The sequence below is a fragment of the Panulirus ornatus genome, chromosome 19, assembly GCF_036320965.1.
Source record: "Panulirus ornatus isolate Po-2019 chromosome 19, ASM3632096v1, whole genome shotgun sequence".
Classification (NCBI taxonomy): Eukaryota; Metazoa; Arthropoda; class Malacostraca; order Decapoda; family Palinuridae; genus Panulirus; species Panulirus ornatus.
This window is the reverse complement of record NC_092242.1, coordinates 5911865-5934364: the sequence shown is the minus strand read 5'-3', so window position 1 is coordinate 5934364 and position 22500 is coordinate 5911865.

Here is a 22500-nt window from a genome sequence, read left to right as displayed (position 1 = left end):
TATCCCCATCCACAGTTGTGCGATGAGTAAGATGACTTGCTGTAATTATTTTGCGAATGAAAAAAAGATTTTTCCCGCTGCGTGTGATGGAAGAGAGTTTCTTCCTACGCGTGGTGATTTGTTAGGTGGGTCGTCCACTCGCGCAGTGTTGAGGAATGGGTTCATCTCTCTGGGAAAAAAACATTGAACTTAATCCCTTGATACGATAACGTAGCCAGATATCAATAGACAGTTTGCTAAAATATGGATAAGAAATCTACGTTGCTATGCCATTTTGAGATCTATCTTTCCGTGTTCTCCCTTGCCATTTAGTAGATTTATTACAGGATCTTTCTGAATTTTGAATTTTTAGTACCTCGTACATTACCAGGTTGGCCATCAAGCGAAAACCGGCAACTGGATGAGTTTTTCATGAATATGGGAAGGTTTCGAACGATGTTCCACGACCGCCCGCCCGCTTCGGTTCATCTTGCGTTCGAGGCCTTAAAAGGCCCGTGGCAGAGCTGCTTGCTGCCATAGTTTCAATTTCAAAACACATTTGGTTGTCGCCTGAAACAGAAGGTCTGTTTGGTTTCAGCTCATCAGCGGATAACGTAGAGAAGATCTGAACTTGTTTGATTAAGTCCGTGTCTTGTATCTGTCGGAAGTACTCGACTCGTATTCCGTTTTCTTTACAGATGTAAACACCCTGGGAGATTAAAGTTTCAATTTATGTTTGGTCTTTGAGACAGCCCGACGGACATGTGATTCTCGACGGTTCATGATCTCTCTTGGGAGATTACGTCCCTCTGTGATGGATCGTGATGTGAAAGGTCCTTCACAAGAACAACAGGAAGAACGGGTTATCCAAATCCATCCATAACACTCTCGTGGATTTACCTCACGAACAGTCTTTCCCCCTGGTGTCTTGTGAGAACTCAGGGTCTCCATCATCATCACCCTAGTGTTGTCCTGCCCTCATCTCCCCCCTGGTGTCTTGTGAGAACCCAGGGTCTCCATCATCATCACCCTAGTGCTGTCCTGCCCTCATCTCCCCCCTGGTGTCTTGTGAGAACTCAGGGTCTCCATCATCATCACCCTAGTGCTGTCCTGCCCTCATCTCCCCCCTGGTGTCTTGTGAGAACTCAGGGTCTCCATCATCATCACCCTAGTGCTGTCCTGCCCTCATCTCCCCCCTGGAGTCTTGTGAGAACCCAGGGTTTCCAGCATCACCCTAGTGTTGTCCTGCCCTCATCTCCACCCTGGTGTCTTGTGAGAACTCAGGGTCTCCAGCAACACCCTAGTGTTGTCCTGCCCTCATCTCCCCCCTGGTGTCTTGTGAGAACCCAGGGTCTCCAGCATCACCCTAGTGTTGTCCTGCCCTCATCTCCCCCCTGGTGTCTTGTGAGAACCCAGGGTCTCCAGCATCACCCTAGTGTTGTCCTGCCCTCATCTCCCCCCTGGTGTCTTGTGAGAACCCAGGGTCTCCAGCATCACCCTAGTGCTGTCCTGCCCTCATCTCCCCCCTGGTGTCTTGTGAGAACCCAGGGTCTCCATCATCATCACCCTAGTGTTGTCCTGCCCTCATCTCCCCCCTGGTGTCTTGTGAGAACCCAGGGTCTCCATCATCATCACCCTAGTGCTGTCCTGCCCTCATCTCCCCCCTGGTGTCTTGTGAGAACCCAGGGTCTCCAGCATCACCCTAGTGTTGTCCTGCCCTCATCTCCACCCTGGTGTCTTGTGAGAACCCAGGGTCTCCAGCATCACCCTAGTGCTGTCCTGCCCTCATCTCCACCCTGGTGTCTTGTGAGAACCCAGGGTCTCCAGCATCACCCTAGTGTTGTCCTGCCCTCATCTCCCCCCTGGTGTCTTGTGAGAACCCAGGGTCTCCAGCATCACCCTAGTGTTGTCCTGCCCTCATCTCCCCCCTGGTGTCTTGTGAGAACCCAGGGTCTCCATCATCATCACCCTAGTGTTGTCCTGCCCTCATCTCCCCCCTGGTGTCTTGTGAGAACTCAGGGTCTCCAGCATAACCCTAGTGTTGTCCTGCCCTCAACACGTCAGCAGTGACATACTCGGCTGTACCTCCATATCAACCACACCCCCTCTTTCAAGGTGCGGGTGCCTCGACTTTCCACGGTACACCTACCCATTCCCCCTTCACCATCAATATCCATCAGTTCTTGTCCCTCTCCCCTTCATACATCGCTCCCGTCTCACTTCACGCAGCCATGCTCTCTCTCTCTCTCTCTCTCTCTCTCTCTCTCTCTCTCTCTCTCTCTCTCTCTCTCTCTCTCTCTCTCTCTCCACACAGGAGAACGAGATACATGTGAGATAAATGCATTAACAGGAGATGAACTGACAGACACCAGCATGTACATACATGCATGCATCCTGTCACTGGAAAATGCATAGGGGGTTTACCCCAGCTGCAGGGGAAAGTGATACGTCGGTCACACGCCCTGTAACTGTACTACCGGGCGTGCGTCGCTAATCCTGACATACAAAGAGAACCTGAGTTAGTACACAAACACAAAAAACATTAATACACACACACACACACACACACACACACACACACACACACACACACACACACACACAAACGCCCACCGTACATATTCCCACGCATCAGCACAGGCATAAACAACAACAATAACAGAAACAGAGGCAGCCGTACTGGCAGAAACAGAAACAGCAGCAACGGGAGAAGCACGGAGGTCGCGGCAACAGCGGGAAACAGAAGCAACAGCAGTAGCAGCAGCGGACGGGTTCAGGGAGGCTGCAGTATGCAGATAATGACAGCTCGTTAGGGAGTCGTGTTCTGATCCATCTTGCTGTCTCATGCAGCTGTGCGTGTCCCATGTCGGCCATAACCTTAGCTGCTTCAACTGTGTGGCCTGTGATGGTCCGACCCCCCCAGCTGTGATGGTCCGACCCCCCAGCTGTGTGGCCTTTGATGGTCCGACCCCCCCAGCTGTGATGGTCTGACCCCCCAGCTGTGTGGCCTGTGATGGTCCGACCCCCCAGCTGTGTGGCCTTTGATGGTCCGACCCCCCAGCTGTGTGGCCTTTGATGGTCCGACCCCCCAGCTGTGATGGTCTGACCCCCCAGCTGTGTGGCCTGTGATGGTCCGACCCCCCAGCTGTGTGGCCTTTGATGGTCCGACCTCCCAGCTGTGTGGCCTTTGATGGTCCGACCCCCCAGCTGTGATGGTCTGACCCCCCAGCTGTGTGGCCTGTGATGGTCCGACCCCCCAGCTGTGTGGCCTTTGATGGTCCGACCCCCCAGCTGTGTGGCCTTTGATGGTCCGACCCCCCAGCTGTGTGGCCTATGATGGTCCGACCCCCAGCTGTGTGGCCTATGATGGTCGGGCCCTCAGCTGTGTGGCCTGTGATGGTCGGGCCCTCAGCTGTGTGGCCTGTGATGGTCCGACCCCCAGCTGTCGCACCAGCTGAGTCGCCTGTGGTGGTGCTGCTCCAGCTGCTGTGTGCCTTGGTTAAAAGGCTTAACCCCTTCGTTTATTTTCCTTGTAAAATCTCGTTCATATGACCGTGAACAACTTTACTTGGGGCTTGAACACCCAGCGTCACTGATGGATTCCATGCCAGAGTCTTAGGGGATCTAACACCCAAATGAAGCAGCACACATCCTGTGTTAAAGTGATTCGGAACCGAGTTAGGTTCATGTTGGAGGTTCATGTTGGTTCTGAAACATACAACTCATTCCCTGTGTTCGTTTTGACACTAGGTGCCATCGCGAAGTCATCGCTTACTATAATATAAGGAGTTTAATGCCGCGTGTCATTGGAAGTATGACAATTCTTTGTCATATGTTATCTGATGTCGATAACCTGTGGTCCTGATCAACCCCTCCCTCCCATCACTCACAAGAGACCCTTCACTCGCAGCCCTCGAGGCATCAGCTAGTGCCAACATCCCCAGTGGACCTCCGGACCATCACTGTGATCTCTGGCTGCCATCATACACCAGAACAGACCACCAAGTGGTCCCTGGCCGGTAGCTGAGGTGTAAGAATAATGTAATCCATCGAGGACACATCATCACATGTCCTCCGATCACCTAAGCCCTTCCTAAGAAAAAGGAAAAATGGCCTTCTGGTCACTTGGTCTCTGACCATCACCATGAGCCACAGACGCCCCTCTGAAAGCCCCGGACCACTACCTAAAGCAGCTCTGGCCACCACCACCCCCAGGCAGGTACGCACCATTAGGCTGTCCTCACGTAATCCTATTTTCCCTCCGTGCACTTCACTGACCCTCAGAGGTGACGACTCAAGCGATCGACGGAGGCGGTGGGGCAAGCGCAAGACTCCTCCTCCTCCTCCTCCCACTCAGAACATAACGCACTCGTCTTTTGCTCCGTCGCCCACCACTTGACCGTAAGTCTTTAACTATTTCTTTGCAACACTGTGAGGTGGACTTCCATCTTCATCACATGCGTTATTTAAAGAAAGAAAAAAAAAAAAGCATCTGACAATCTGCTTTAGGGGTAATGATCACCTTTGTTTCAGGACAAATGAATTTACATCATAAGAGCAGTTTTACCCCTTACGAAAACAATTTTTGCTCCAGCGATACTCTTACGCAGGTTTTATAAACTGCTACACTAAAAGCAATAGTTTTGCTAGAGAAGAAAGCCATATTTTGCACCTAAATCACTTCTCTCTCTCCCGATTAGTCCTGTAAAGTGTCAACAATACTCCCAATCATATCGCACATTTCTAGTTCGCTGTTGTGACTCAAAGTTTGCCTTTACTTGGCACATGCCATAGAGTTGGTGGTAGACACACTCACGTGTGTCAGTACTTGACAGAGTACGATTTACAGTACGATCTAGAGCTATACAGTCAGCAAAAAAAGTACGTTTACCCCCCTGGCTTCCAGGAAATTTGAAATGAGCAGTGGTACTCCAACTGTTTCATTATGTTTGGTGTTTCTCTTTGTTATATGTATTCTTTTTAAGTTATGAAATGCATTCCTCCTTCCATAATCTCTAGGCAAAATCTTTGAAATGAAATAAAGATGCATATATTCATCATAACAAGGACTAACAAGCCTGTTAGTCAACACTATTCAATACTTTGGTGATCGTCATTTCAAATAGTATCTTAACGTATCAGGACACGAAGAGACGTGAGGAGAATATATGAGATCTTTGTCTTGAGTTTTCAAGTGGAAAACATGGCAAATGTATCGATATTTCTTTTATCAACAGTATATTGAAATGACAAGTCAGAGTTCTTGTTTAGAGACAAAGGAATGCGAGATACTGTCAACTATTGCATGTAAGCTTTCATTCCCTCTCTGTCTACCTTTTAATTCCCTCTCTGTCTATCTCTCTACAAACGTACAAAGAAAAATAAAGAACACATCATGACGAAAAGATTGGCAAAACAATGACGCACAAATTTCGATATTTACCGAGTGAGGAAGGGAAAAGTGATGGCGTCAAATCTGGGGCTTTGGGGGAGAAATCCTGGAAGTCTAAAGGAGACAAGCACGTCTGAGGAGGAGGAGGAGGAGGACAGTTGTGACGACCAGTGAGGTATGACCGTCCTGGGGCGTGAGTCTCCTGTCAATGTAGCAGGAGGAGTGAACGAACTGAAAAGTAAGTGCCCTTTGCAATACCTGAAAAGGTCGGCGAATAGCTGTGTGTGTGTGTGTGTGTGGTGTTTAGGGAAATATCGGAAATAAGCGAAGGACTCCAAGCAACAGGGGGAAACAACAAGAACTACTCTAGAAATAGAAAGGAGATAAGAAGAGATAATTGGAAACTAAGTGAGACAAATTGTTACCAGAGAGACGGAGGAGGAGGAGGAAGGGGGGGGGGTAAAATCTTTGCTGAAGATAAATTAGAAGCAAAGAAATAACTTCTGTAATACGAGAGACAAGAAATAGGCATCGCGTTCTGGAAACAGGCCGAAGGAAGGTATAACTCAGTTATTCTAGAAGGCTAAATTAGATACCGAAGATTATATCCAAGTACCTACTGAATATATACATATATATATATATATATATATATATATATATATATCACGCCTCACATGCCATGAAGAAGCTAAATCACTCGAAATGACAGAGGAAAAGAAGAGGAACATTTTGATAAGTTTGTCTAGTTCTGGTTTGGCATCTTAGCGAACGCTTCTGGTCATGTTTTGAAGAGTTAGTTGGGTAGAGAGACAGACGACCGTGTATAGCAAAGTAAGTACTTCACTTCAAAACATTTGCATGCGACGTGGTCTCTTGTCTGTATACTTGTATTACGTACGCGAACCGTCTGATCCATCCTTGCGGACAGACCATACAGACCCATATGGTTGGAGGAGGGAGGTCTTATGTTCATTAGGGAGTTCTTATGTTCATCAGGGAGGTTTTTTGTTCATCAGGGAGGTCTAATGCTCATCAGGGAGGTCTTTTGTTCATCAGGGAGGTTTTATGTTCATCAGGGAGGTCTTATGCTCATCAGGGAGGTCTTATGTTCATCACAAAGGTCATGTCTGGCCTTCAAAACCCTGCTGTGGTCGGGTCAGCCATAATGAATGATTGGTGGGTGGGTTGGGGGGGATGTTTGAGGCGTCCTTAACTACCACATAAATTCTTCAAGGTTAAAGATGAAGGTTCGCGAGCTCGTCCACCGGATCAAGGAAGCCACTGACCCGGACATAGTCGGGGTTTCGACCTGAGGAACTGAATACCATCTAAGCGAGATCGAGACCCGTATATTTTTTTCTCTTTTATCTTCTTTTTTTTCGTCCTTTGACGTAACTCATCTATTACGAGATTTCGCTTGGGTGAGGGTTAGAGAGAGAGAGAGAGAGAGAGAGAGAGAGAGAGAGAGAGAGAGAGAGAGAGAGAGAGAGAGAGAGAGAGAGTCTGAACGTTAATCACCCGATATAATCAAACGAAGACCATTGACACGAAAATCATGTGTCACAAGTCATTTACTGTGTTAAATCTTACAGGACGGGGTAACCACGGGGACAGCAAGGGGACAGGAATTAATTATCACTACGTTCTTAGTGATTAATTACATACCAGGATGGAAACTTAGTATAATTACATACCAGAATGGTAACTTAGTATAGTTACATACCAGAATGGTAACTTAGTATAGTTATATACCAGAATGGTAACTTAGTATAGTTACATACCAGAATGGTAACTTAGTATAGTTATATACCAGAATGGTAACTTAGTATAGTTACATACCAGAATGGTAACTTAGTATAGTTATATACCAGAATGGTAACTTAGTATAGTTACATACCAGGATGGTAACTTAGTATAGTTACATACCAGGATGGTAACTTAGTATAATTACATACCAGAATGGTAACTTAGTATAGTTACATACCAGGATGGTAACTTAGTATAGTTACATACCAGAATGGTAACTTAGTATAGTTACATACCAGGATGGTAACTTAGTAATCACATAGACTATTTACTTCCGTTCCACAGCAAACAAACCTGAATAGAACTCATGAGCCGTATGCAAATTCGCGGAACTCAAAACATATTCAGGAAAATCACACATCAGACCAGCTCAGGTAACTTAAAGTTTTAAATCTAGACTGAACGGAAGCTAGGTGTAAGACCGAGGTATGATATCGAGGTCTATATGGTCAGCTTTTTGGACACTTCCATACAACGGAACAGAAGTGGATCTTCCTCGTTCCACATACAGCGGAACAGAAGTGGATCTTCCTCGTTCCACATACAACGGAACAGAAGTGGATCTTCCTCGTTCCACATAAAGCGGAACAGAAGTGGATCTTCCTCGTTCCACATACAGCGGAACAGAAGTGGATCTTCCTCGTTCCACATACAACGGAACAGAAGTGGATCTTCCTCGTTCCATATACAGCATGGGAGGTAAATATTGTATTCCTCTGCTGGTTAATACAGTAATCAATTCACATTCTGCGATGCAGATAAAATCACTTTGCAACTAAAATGACACACGACATATATATATATATATATATATATATACTTGTTTTCCACTTACGTCACGGCTCGTCCTTTTCCCATTACCCTGTGTCCATCCTTTACTTACACACATGGCACAAGATACCTGGAGGTCCGCCACACACCTGCTGGTCTTCAGCAGACCATCATTTACCTGCTCATCTTCAGGAACGCTTGGCCATATTAACGTTTTTTTTTTAAAGAAAATGTTGCCATTATCCCTTCCCCACATTCTCTCTTCCATCCTTCATCACTTCCCACAGACTTAGAATATATATATATATATATATATATATATATATATATATATATATATATATATATATATATATATATATATATATTCCTATGAGTCCATGGGAAAAATGAAACACGATAAATTTCCAAGTGCACTTTCGTGTAATAATCACATCACCAGGGGAGACACAAGAGTTCATGTTATTACACAGTAAATGATTACAAAGCATTATGTCTGAAAGCCACATATTCACGCATAGAAATATTCTCAAAGTATGAGATGCATTACCGGTGGAATATTTGGAGAATATTGTCTAACCCTTTCAGAACTCGAGGAAAAAGTTGACTCAGATCTTGCATAAGCCATCACCTTAGAGACGCGGAGGTCATGGCATGATTTAAGGACATAATCAAGGAAGAGTTAAAGGCTATATTTGACAGCCTGACTCCCAAATACAAGGCAAGGAGCGAAGACTTCAAAATACCTGTTGATGCAGAGTATCCTTTCTCGTGGATCTGGGAGAGTTCTGCTTAATCTGTGGCACGAGTCAGTGTGAGTTCTATCTGTGGCCCGAGTCAGTGTGAGTTCTATCTGTGGCACGAGTCTGTGTGAGTTCTATCTGTGGCACGAGTCTGTGTGAGTTCTATGTGTGGCACGAGTCAGTGTGAGTTCTATGAGTGGCACGAGTCAGTGTGAGTTCTATGTGTGGCACGAGTCAGTGTGAGTTCTATCTGTGGCACGAGTCAGTGTGAGTTCTATCTGTGGCACGAGTCAGTGTGAGTTCTATCTGTGGCACGAGTCAGTGTGAGTTCTATCTGTGGCACGAGTCAGTGTGATTTCTATCTGTGGCACGAGTCAGTGCGAGTTCTATGTGTGCCACGAGTTCTGAACGTCATAATGAGTTGTATATGGATGATGTCGGAGTTCAGACTTCACTGGCAAGAAACGCATCGTTCCACCATAACCATTCTGCTGGCACAAACTAAATCAGAGCTTCGTAAAGTTATTGTCTTTCCTTTCTATACGACCAGGGGTGAGGAGCCAAACAATGTATCTGTTTATCGTGAAGTACCTGAAGGCTTCAGATGGTTTCGTTGTGAAGTGGTCACTGTATAGAGATTCTACAAACTCTTATTAGTATAGAGAGAATGGGGGGGAGGAGACGTCGACCCCATGTTTGATGCACACACGCGCGATCGATCCTCGAGCGCTAACCCTGCGGCTTTGAGGATGACCTTATGACACACCCCCTCGGGTACGGGGGAGTGACCTTTGACCTGACCCTTAATGGTGGGGTGGGGGAAAGTGGGGAGGAGGGGGTTTAGGAGTTAATGTTTCAGAGGGATGACAGACGATTCTGTTTGACAGCTGTCGGTGTTATGTGGTGATGTCTACGCCTGAATATTTATGCAATGGGGGAGAACTGGAAGAGAGAGAGAGAGAGAGAGAGAGAGAGAGAGAGAGAGAGAGAGAGAGAGAGAGAGAGAGAGAGAGAGAGAGAGAGAGATTATTGATTCCTACTTCTTTCAGAGGTGTGTATGTGTGTGTGTGTGTGTGTGTGTGTGTGTGTGTGTGTGTGTGTGTGTGTGTGTGAGTGTATGAGTGCGTGTGCGAGTGTGTGTGTGTTGCCCCGTCTTTTAACCACTGTGTACATGCACCATGTCTCTACTTCTGTGTATGTAAGCTTACATACACTCCCCAGCGTGAGACAGGCACCCATGTATCACCCACTACCCCATCGATTTCGACATGTTTCCTGCTTCTTACCATTCTGTATTCCATTGTTTTACATACTGTTTGGTTGGAAGCCTGTGAAGATCACACGATAAAAGTACCCCTCCTATAGCACATCACTTGTATTCAACCCATGAGTACGATGATATAACCCATGCGGACGATGGTATAACCCTTTGAACATGATGGCACAACCCTTGGACACCATGGTACAACCCTCGAACACGATGGCATAACCACTGAACACGATGGTATAACCACTGAACACGATGGTATAACCCGCGAGGCACAAAGTTTGGACCCTTCGGTATGGAGGCGTGACCTCCGGCCTCGCAGAAACACTTTCATCCACCGTTCATTTACTCTGAGACGTGAGAAATCATTCCTCAAACCACCGTCATCACCTGATGGTAACTTAAGGAGGGAACACTCAAGAACAAAAACAAAAAACAAAAAAAATAATGCACAAGAAATACGATTCTCATAAGAATTTCTGTTCAGATCAAACAAGCTCTCCAAATCGTTTCTCTTCTAACGTAACGAATCTCATTTCTGTTATCAACACTAGATTTATAAACTAATAAAGTTGTGTATCTCCGAAACATTTCATTCCAATGTGTTTCACAGTATCTGCTGCTCTTCGGTTTTTCTTTAAGAATGATGCACCGCACGAGGGTCGGTTCATTGTGGGGCTTAAAGCCATAAGAAGAAAAATAAATAATTCCTTTCAGCAATAAGAGGATAACCAAATAATTCCTTTACCATGTTTGGTTAACATGTGCTCGTGATATGACCTTTACCAGTCGAAATCGGGAGTCCAAGGCGATGAAGTAGAACAGGATATATCAAGCGTTTGTTTATATTTTCTTGTTCCGTTTTCAGTGTATAAATGCATTCCAGATCAGCCTCATGAACAGCTGGTTGGTGGTGTTGGCGGTGGTAGGGCAAGTGTGAGGGGACGAGTTTCCAACTCACCTTCTCAAGGAATCTGTCGTTGGCCCCTTCCTCCTCCTCCTCTCATGGCCCTCCTCATCATCCAGCTCCAACGCCAGCCTCTTTCCCCACCTCTTCCTCAATCATCCGTCTAGCCACCTAAATCCTCAATCACCCGTTTTCCTCAATAACTGAATCATCCGTCTTTCCCAACCCCCTCCCCAATCATTCGTCTTCCTCATCCCTCCTCAATCATCCGTCTTCTCCAGCTCTCCATCATCCGTCTAGTCCCTAGCTCTCTCAATCATCCGTCTAGTCTCCAACTCCCTCAATCATCCGTCTTCCCCAACTCTCCATCATCCGTCTAGTCCCTAGCTCTCTCAATCATCCATCTAGTCTCCAACCCCCTCAATCGTCCATCTTCCCCAACTCTCAATCATCCGTCTAGTCTCCCAACCCCCTCAATCATCCATCTTCCCCAACTCTCAATCATCCCTCCACCCCCGACCTCCTTCCCTCAACTCCTGTCACCACCTGCACTCACCCCGATGGCCGGAATCCTCCCCCACCCCCGTCCGCCGCCCATGTATAAAACATGACATGTAAAAAAGTTCCTTCTGAAGAATGTCATTCGTCAATGAAAGACCCCCCAAACAACAAACACAATACGAGATGATTCAATTGCCTGCTCCTCCTCCTCCTTCTCCTCCTCCTCCAGGGGCCGCCATTTGGCCATGGTCTCTGAGGAAAGAGGCGTTCTCTCTCTAGTCGACTGTAGTCCAGGAACTACGGAGAGGCCAACTAGTCTACTGTGGTCCCACGGGACAGGCCAAACTTTCCGAGGACGGTATTAGAAATACAGAATGTGAAATTCACTTGGCGGCCACCGCCCCAAACCCCACCTCCCCCCACGATGGCCCTTTTTTTGGAGGGGGCCCAAAGCCTTTTGTTGGTAGAAATGCTGTTGTTTTGTAAAGTTAAACTTCCATTCTGTCTCAACTTCTGGCAGGTTTTTGAAGTTACCTTCGTAAACTGAGTGCATTTTTCACACACTTTCCTTCCCGTTCTCAATGGACGTAATGCTCGTGCCACTTGTCTTTATCGTTTTGTCTTCCTCATGTTGCGTGGTGTTACGATGCCCAATTGTTTTCCAGTATATCAGCCGCGCTCGTAGCTGTAAACTGATGGCGGTGGAAACAGTAATTAGGGTAGCGATTGCTGATGGAATCTGTACTTCTGACACAATTGTTCCTCTTCTTTTTTTTCCCTTGGTAGTAATAGCATTGATAATGATGAAGTGCAGCCAGAAGATTATAATATATATATATATATATATATATATATATATATATATATATATAAACGGGAGGGGAGGATTTCCAGCCTTCCGCTCCCTCCCCCTTTTAGTCGCCTCTTACGACAAGCAGGGTATACGTGGGAAGTATTCTTTCTCCCTTATCCCCTATCACATCCTCATCTTCCATAACAATGAAGCTACAAACGACCACTGGAATGAAAACGTGTGTGACTGATCTATTTTTTTTATGAGAATTAACAAATCCTAAATTGTTGATATTCATATAATGCCTCATATGTTTAGTAAGGATGTCAATGGGTATTATTTTCAAAAATTCCCTCTGGTTCGTATAATGTAATTTCTCATTTCCCAAGTAATGTAATTCCTCAGTTCTTAAGTCCCTGTCTCATTCGTGACAAAGATACGTAAATTCCCGGTGAGGAAAGGCCATGAGGTAGAGCGGTGCTTATGTGAGTAAATATGTGTTAAAGCTTTTTATATATCACTGTCATGAGCCAATAATGTTAAACCAATAATATCATCTTGTATGCATACCCGACACAATGCACCGAGACACGTCAATACAGCAACAAGTAAGTAAATACATAACGTATTAACTCACGATTTTCTTTGAAGGGAAGAAGAAGAAAGCGAGGTCTAAGAAAAATGGGAAGAGGTATTCGCGAACTCTGTCTGACCTTGGCGAAGAAAAGGAGTGACCCAGCGATGCTGCGCTCATCAATCATGTGTGTGCTGGTGTTGGGGGCGCCCCTGGAGAGGCTGACCAGCCAACCAACCAGCCAACCTCTCCCCCATTACTGCGGTGTGGAGGTCATCTCTCCCCGACTCCTCTCCTCTTCCTCCTACCCACAACCCACTCCTGGCTTAAGGCTCTTGAGTCCAACGGAACGACCACTGAGCAAGAAGGACGGTACGACTTATGGAGAGAGACGGCACGACCACTGACTGCGGTACAGCCCTTGGGCACAACGCTACGGCCCTTGGGAATGATGGTTTGGCATTTGACCATAGCGGTAAGGGGTCAGGTCAACAAAGGCCAGGGGGGGTAGGGGAGGCGCCACCAGAGGTGAGAGTAGCTAACCAAAACAGTTTGTTGATCTCGATGGAACACACTGGCCATGCTCTTGGGAGCATGGCTATCAATCTCCCTGGAGCATTGGCCAACGTAATCTCAGAAGTATTGACCAACATGCTCCAGGAGGTCAGGTCAAAGGTCACGCCACCATACCTATGATCACCGTTGTGGTATCATAAAAAAAAAAAGATGAAAAGATGCTCCACTACTCATCCCTATGGTCAAAAGACTTAACAACAGGTCTGGTCAATACAAACGCTACATCTCCGAAAACGCTCAAAAAGTTTCGAAAACACGGAATCTGCAAAGCTAACTTTGAAACCGCCTAAAAGTTATCGAAAAATAAAAGAACAAACTTTGGATTAACTTTACTTCAAATACAGAAAAAATAAAAACTTTAAACGTTTTACGAAGGCTCTCTCTCCAACCATGTATATTTCATAGTTTTGATGGTGTATTTCATATAGGTTTAGTCTCTCGTCTCAGGGGGCCTAGGGTATGGTTGCTGTCCTCTGAGGAAATGTTGCTAAAAGGGTATTTCAAAGAGCAATTGTATAAACGACCCGTTGTTTCGAGCAACTCTATAAACAAGACAGGGGTTCGAATGACGGTATGAACAACACAGTGGTTCGAACACTTTTAAAAACATGACAGTGGTTCGAGCAACTGTATAAACAACACAGTGGTTCGAATACCTCTAAGAGACATTACAGTGATTCAAGTAACTCTATAAAGAACACAGTGTTTCGGGCAACTCTAAAGACATTATAGTGGTTCGAGCAAATGTATTAAAACAACACAGTGCTTCGATTTAAAACTTCACGAGACACTGAGACAGAATATTTGTATTCGAACGTTTTGTGATAGCTTAAAAAAAATACTGCTGGAGCGGAATTAAATTTTCTTGTCAAGTTAAACTCCATTTTTCTTTTTACCAGACAACCAGTCGTGGGCCAATTAGGCCTCCTGTTGTCTGTCTTTCTTATGTAAACTCATGTAAGGTTAGAGAGCGGTAGCTCTGTCCAGTTTCCTCTTTTACCTCTCTACCTTAACCTTGCAGGTTAATTCCACTGTTCAGCGGGGACACAAATCGCTGAACTGGGATATCATACGCTATGTCCCGACACCCTCGTCTTGGCCATCAAGGTCACAATACTGTTTCTGTGCCACTCTGCTACAGATGCAGACAGCTACTGTGTCCATCGTTTCTTCTCTTGGTAACACTATCCAGGAAGCACAGGCGGTCGCCGAGTTAAGTCCTGCCTTCTGCCTCTGGACCACTGTCTACATTCCAGGAGTTTCCAGGATGGCGGAGATTCCGCGTTCCAGGCACTATTGTCCGCAAGACAAATGGGCCAGGTATGGTAGGAATCGGGTCTCAGGGATTATTGCCCGGGTTCTTGAGAATAGCCAGAGTTGATGGTTAATGTATTATGATATCAACTTTCCACCCCCAGCAGCCATTGACGTCCCGGAACTAGCAAATAGCCACAGCGCAAATAGCCACTGTTACAGACACAAATGGCCACTGCGTTTACAGGTATTCTATTCTTCCATCGATGTCTAGGAAGGAGACGTGGCTATTTGCGTCGTTGAAACGCCCCCGTTGCTCTGACATCTTCCCATTTCTTTTATCACCATTACATAGATAAGTTATCAGTTGCAGAGTTGTCAGTACTGGAAAGAAATGTTCTTTTATCTATCACTGAATAACGAGTTTTGTTTTGCATTATTTTTTTTTTCTCTCTCTCTCCTTTTCTTTTACAGTGGATTTTGAAGATGCGGTTGTGTTCTGATTTTAAACGTGCCAGGTCTTTTTTTTTTTACCATCACTGGGAATGGTGGCGACCCATTTCTTTATGAGGGGGATCGTGACGGCCTCCCGAAATAGCAAAGGAATGGAGAGATAAAGCGGGAGGAGAAAACAGAGAAGGAAAAACGAGAATTTGGTAAAAGAGAGAGAGACAGAGTTAAGAAGAAAAGGAGGAGAGACAGGATGGGTATAGAGTAGGAGGAAAGAGAGGTTTTGGTAGTGGAGACGTGTTGGGAGACAAGGAGATAGATGGAGATCCAGATTCTCAGGAGAGAGAGAGAGAGAGAGAGAGAGAGAGAGAGAGAGAGAGAGAGAGAGAGAGAGAGAGAGAGAGAGAGAGAGACGCAGATGTCTAAGAAAGACAAATGCCCTTGAGAGACAGGAGCATTGGAGAGACAGGAGCCTGAAAGAAACAGGAGGCTCGGAGAGACAGAAGCCTTGGAAAGACAGGAGGCTTGGAGACAAAAGTGCCTCAGGGGCACAAACGTTTCGAAGAGACAGATACATCGGAGAGACAAGCACCGCAGAGAGACAGGGGGCTAAGAGAGACGGGTGCCTCGGTAACACAAGTCTGTCTGGGAGATAGTTGAGTAGGAGACAGAGGTGACTTGGAAAGACAGAGGCCTTAGACAGAGGTAACGCGGAAAGACAGAAACCTAAGACGGAAGTGGCTAGAAAAGACAGGAACCTGAGAAAGAGATGCCTCGGAAAAGACAGGAACCTAAGACAGAGGTGCCTCGGAAAAGACAGGAAACTCGGACAGACCTACATGTTGAAGGTGTCGCATCTGTATCCCCAGTAAGGTTCCACTCAATCCAGGATGTATCACACGAGCGCGTATCCCCTATAGAAGGTCCATGAGACACATACTCGGTGTCTACCCAAGTGTCAGGGATGGTCAATCGGTCAGACGGAGACAAATCAATGGCGTTTATCTCCCTAAGTGATCATCTACTCCCGCCCGCCCATACTCTAATGCACTCGGTATCTCATTCTAACTCCCTTTCTCTCTCTCTCTCTCTCTCTCTCTCTCTCTCTCTCTCTCTCTCTCTCTCTCTCTGTCTCGTATTCTGTGCCTCAGTGTTCTGCTACTACAGAAGGCTGTGTGTGTGTGTGTGTGTGTGTGTGTGTGTGTGTGTGTGTGTGTGTTAGATCATTGGTGATCATGAGGGTGTCGTGCTCACAAGATAACGGCGTATCATCGTCCAAGGGTTTACGGTGTGTTGGCCGCCTGACTACGTATATGGCGTCCGCGCTACTCTTACACAATCGCGCAAAAAATATCTGGCGATGCCACACTGGTAGCTTAGGAGGATAGAAGCACTCGCATTTCCCATCGCCTCTGACGCGCTGAAGAAAGTCCGTACCCCCTCCCCCCGACCATGTTATACACACACACACTCCGCTTCGTGAGCACCTGACGAAGGTCCTTTGTGTTACGTCCTGGTCACGCGAATATTTATCTTCGACGCTATGATGATAGAAGACTTAAGATTGACCTGCGGATCTTGCGCTTGTGATACACAGTGACGTTCCACGCGGCTAAAAGCTGCACGAGAAATTAGCCTTACAAACAGACCTCGGAGAGCGGGATGACACACACACACACACACACACACACACACACACAAATCTACAGATATGACAGAGCTCACTGTAAGCCAGTGTATTCAAGTACGGGGAATTTATGAGTACAGTTGAAAATCTCCGACACCAGAGCTGGGGTGTGTTTACAATCTCATCCTCTGTGACATGAGTCGAGGCCCAGCAGAGCCTGCTCCCGGTGTCGAAATCGATGTTACTCGCTGGCACTCAGTCTGGCTGGCACTCACTCAGTCTGGCTCACATAAATCATGCCAATATAGTCCTTCCATCTGTTCGTGTGGGCGCGCGGTATTACCAATTCAAAAGCCAGATGTATTCGTAGTTACGTACATAAAAGAACCATTTTGTTATTTGTGAGGTGCAGTCATTTCCATTTTGCTCCGGTATGGTAAAACACCCATTATCTTTTTTATGTTGGAGGTGAGAGGCGCGGGTGGTGGGGGGAATACAGATAAGATACACACTATCAATCAATTTTATGGGGGAATTTCAAGAATAAGACCGACATAAATGCTTCGCGCGGCTCGCTGTTGTATGGGAGTGATTTGCATAACCCGATGACAAAAGAGTAAAAAAATGTTCTTATCATTCAGTTGAAGAATAACAAGGAGGAGAACGTATTCAGTTAAGGGCTATGTTGCGTTACATCTTAAGGAACACACACACACACACACACACACACACACACACACACACACACACAGTTCCTCAAACTATATGTCCCTGTATTTCATGGTTTACATATGATTCATCTGAAAAGGTAACATCTACGAACATTGTCAGTGAGATAAACACATTTTACGTTCTCCCAAAATGAAAACTGTCGAATGCATTTCGTGGGACATTCCCGTGGATGGAAGGACTTACAGAAAACGAGATGACAAATCCAAGATCCAATTGGGGAACATCAAGTGGGCAGTCAGTCTTTACGTGTTTTTGCTTTGCTTCTTAAGTCATCGGCTCAATACGGTCAATAACGGAGGAGTATCTGGTGTGGGACGGTGGGTTGTTGATGTCTGTGAATTGACTATAATCACGGAATGATGACCAGAATCGAGTTATGGCCGCTGTCTCTAACCTCCGTCCATTTCCGAATGGCACCGGTGACTGTCAGGGACCCTGTGTGGCTCCGTCACAGCAGTCCCCCCTCCAGCTAGGAGGACCACAAGAGGACTGGCCTTTGGTCAGCTAACGATGCTAATATGACCCGCGCCCTCACCAGTGGATCCTGTAGTAGAGTGGTGTGTGTGTAGTTCCAGCACACCGCGTTCCTGAACAGGAACCCAAGCCAGTTATACGGAGAGTATCATTTCGTAATTGCGTCTCAAATCTCTTTGAAACTCGTCCCGTTCCAACGACTGTTCAACGCAAATCGGATCATGTTTCGTGTGGTAGATACGTGTAGTAGATACCATTCTTTTTTTCGTCGTCTCCGTTACGCTCTACTTATTCGAGATTCGTGTCACTGAATATACGAAAGCGCCAGTGTTTAAGATAAAATATATACTGGATAACATATACGACCCTACAACATTAAGGGAATATTAGGATTGAATTGTGAGGTCCCACGAGCGTAGACCTCCGTCACTCTGTACGCACAAAACGGGTCATCGTACAAATGATATTTCCAAAGCGTTGCGGTCAGTAGCAGGGCACTTCCAAGCCTTAATTCTGGATGTATCGTCTCCTCCCTTACCGTTCTCAGATGATCCGGTCTGGACCTTTCTGATCCATTAGTCTTCCCATCCGACAGAGGGGTGTATCTGTGACTGTAAACTTCGAAAAGGGGTCACTGTGTGGAAATAAAAAGAGCGTGGTTGAGAGAGCAGAAGAGGGTGTTTTGAAGTGGTTTGGGCACATGGAGAGGATGAGTGAGGAAAGATTGACCAAGAGGATATATGTGTCGGAGGTGGAGGGAACAAGGAGAAGAGGGAGACCAAATTGGAGGTGTAAAGATGGAGTGAAAAAGATTTTGTGTGATCGGGGCCTGAACATGCAGGAGGGTGAAAGGAGGGCAAGGAATAGAGTGAATTGGAGCGATGTGATATACCGGGGTTGACGTGCTGTCAGTGGATTGAAGCAAGGCATGTGAAGCGTCTGGGGTAAACCATGGAAAGCTGTGTAGGTATGTATATTTGCGTGTGTGGACGTATGTATATACATGTGTATGGGGGGGGGGGGGGTTGGGCCATTTCTTTCGTCTGTTTCCTTGCGCTACCTCGCAAACGCGGGAGACAGCGACAAAGTATAATAAAATAAAAATATATATATATATATATATATATATATATATATATATATATATATATATATATATATATATATGTGTATATATGCTGAGAGAGGGAAGAGAAATGCTACTTGGGGTTAAAGTGAATACGCGGAACTTGAGCCCACGTAATGCCATCAGGAGTCATGGCTTGGAGAGGCTATTAGTCAAGGAAGAGAACGTCTGGAGACAGAACAAGTCGAGGATTATAAAGAGGCCATTATACTTACACTTCTCTGTAATGAGGAAAGTCAGTCTTTTAGGGTGAGGAGCTGAAGGAAATAAAAAGAAGGATGGGGGGAAAGGAGAGGTCGTCTTACCACTTGGGTCTTCTGGAAAAAAAAAAAAAAAGGGAGGTGATCTTGGAGTAAATGAGCGAGATAGAGTATCCAGGCATAATGAAAGGAGAGAGAGAGAGAGAGAGAGAGAGAGAGAGAGAGAGAGAGAGAGAGAGAGAGAGAGAGAGAGAGAGCAGGAGAGGGACAGTGGGGGGTGGGAGGGGGCTATCAGCTAATGAATGACGGAGGCGTAACAAAGACGGCTTTTAGAAAATGGAGATCGCAAGCAACAAGAGAGACTCATTTAGTTTCTATTCATCCGACACACATTTATATACATACGCACAAGGAGACCCCCCACGAGTGTAAAACTCCCACCCAGCAGAGTACAAAAAGGTAGTCATAACAGGTAATTACACGAATATGGACACAAATACACAATTCTCGTAGGAAAAGCTCAAACATATTTGTAAACAGTCATCTCTAGTCACATGTAGACCAGTTCCTTAATCACACACACACACACGGGAAGAGACCTTCCCCCTTCTCTGTCCTCCTTTGAGACTTCTCCTCTGTATACACCGTCAGTACGTACGTGGACAGTTCCTTTGTCCTCAAGACCACAAGACGCGTCTGGTGGCTCCCTCTATAGCAGCGTGGGTCAACATGTTCCTGACCTTCTCTTGAATCCCTCTCCAACACACATCCTTCAAAGGCACGAGATGGACACACCCTTCGCAATCAAGGTGGTATTGGTGAAATTATGCCATATTTCTGACACACATGAAATAACAGGATAATTGAAGATAGGATATGTGAACAAAGATAGGATAGGATAGGATACGTGAACAAAGACAGGATAGGATAGGATATGTGAACAAGAAGCGGCTCCCTCAACTAGTCCCATACAACTGTGAACCAATCCCTCACCTCCACAAAGAATGGAAAATACCAAGAGGTGAAGACAACCTCTTGGAGATGCTGGCGATGTCTCACAACCCTCAAACTTTTACACGATCCAGCGACAGGGAAATCTTAAAATGACCTTTACAGAGGTGCATAAAAGCTTTCTGAGGCTAAGGCATACGCTAGGTTTTTCTTCTCTCTCTCATTCGTTCATATTCGTTGCGGTTTTAAACAGTGCCTTAAGTCAGCTAAGAATGGGAGTCATGCCTTGAGGTGTGATTACCTTAAGCAACCGCTTTTTCTTTTTTTGCAAGTCTTTGGAAATTCGAACACCTAAGTAAATACGAATCTTCAGCCACCACAGGAGCCTTGGTTAAGCAATCAGGGTCGTCACGCGATTCCTTCCCTTAACACAAGCACCAGGAGGAGGGGCACCGCTCCTCGTTTAGCGTCCTTCCCTCTTGGGGGAAAGGGGGAACCGACCCCCTTCCCCCCCACTCACTCTCCCCCTAAGGCCGTCTGGGGACACCAGCCCAGGCAGGCTCTGGCTGATCCCCTCCTCCTTCTCCTCCTCCATCCTGACTGATCATGAGTGACAGTTCCATTAAGTCTAATTGATCCGCGAGGGGCAGGGTTAGACTTCAGTAATCTAACCCCAGGGTTTCCAAATTATTTATAAACCTTTTTTTTTTTTCTTCCCTGGTGTAGAATTTTGCGTTTGGTTTTAGTGGAATGTGGAGTCTTTTCGCAGCCAGCATCTGTGTCTCAGATTATTCATGTGGTGAGACTGAAGACCTTATACCAGTTATCTATATCCATCTATCTATCTATCTATCTATATATATATGAGAAAACCTTGTTCGAAAGTAAACACAGAAACTCAGACTTTCGACTATATTTCAAGCCATTTATTATGAAGGAAATACGTCGAAAGTTTGGAGTTTCAGAGTTTATTTGTCTGGCGAGGTTTATCATAGGAATGCATCGAGTGTATATATATATATATATATATATATATATATATATATATATATGGTTTTGGGAAGGTGCAGAACCTGCCTTTTTGAGAGTAACGGGGTTTTGGCTCTATAAAAAAAAAAGATAAAGATTTCTAAAGCTTGGCTGCGAAAGGAAAGAAACAGACGTTACTATGGCGTAGTGATTAGCTGCCAAACGACCAAGAAGTCTGTAGGCCTGACTGAAGAGAGAGGAAGAAGAAAAAGAAGAGGGAGAAGAAGAAGAAGAGGGAGAAGAAGAAGAGGGAGAAGAAGAAGAAGAAGAAGAAAACCATAAACGAGGTCAAATGCTGAATCTCAAGACGAGTCTTGTTCAAATGAGATACGAAAAAGCAAAAAATATCAAGAAATCTGGAGAGGGAACGAGCTCTTCTGTCTTTATGTTTATGGCGAACATAAACTCTGCATCTAATCCAGAGGAGGAGGAGGAGGGAGAGTGAGTGAGTTCCTGGAACTGAATGACGGAACTGGACACTTTATGTAATTGTATGTAATGTCTTATACACCATTCAAGAGAGGCCTCTGCTGCGAGACGCGATCGATGGTCGCTTAACCCCCTTTCCAGACCCGTTGTCATAAGGGGTTCAAAACAACACGACGTGAATCTCTTTTTTGGGGTTCGAAACAACACAATATGAATCTTCTTTTTTTTTTTATCTCTGTGTAAAAGTGAATATCTTTTTTTTTTATTTTATCTATGCGAAAGTCGTTCTATTTAGGAATTATACAATACTGTGAAAGGAATACCTTATGTTGTCACTGTCTTCACAAAATGACAACCATTTTGTTAAAAGAAATATTCTTACTCGTAAATATTTACTCTAAATTTTGTCGGTTTCTTTTTTTATTTCTGAGTAACGTAAATAGGATTTTGTTTACATAAAATGATTCTGCTTTTCTTCAAGGCATCAAGTCGTAAATGATCGTGTGAGGAGCGTCCACCTGACGCATTACATACATGTTAAGACACCCTCACTTATATACCAGTCCGACCATTACCTTGTACAGCGTAACAGCTCAATCTGTCCACACAAGTTAACAGCCGTTGAAAACATCTCATTCAGGAGCCAATGAACAACGGTGAAATAAAGGGAGAAGCAAAAAGAAACGAAAAAAGAAAGTTTTCAAGTTCTAGCGAACTCAAGATAGAGACATTTCCTTTTTTTCTTTTTTCTTTTTACGTTCTTAAGGTCGACCTCGACCCTTTTCCCCCAACCCCGCTCACTGGTCGTCGACCAACCTCCCTCCCTCGCTGTGTACCGGAAGTGAACTATTTCCATTTTCAGAGCAGGCTCTCAGGGGGAAGACTCTCAGGGGTATAATATCAGAAGACTCTCAGG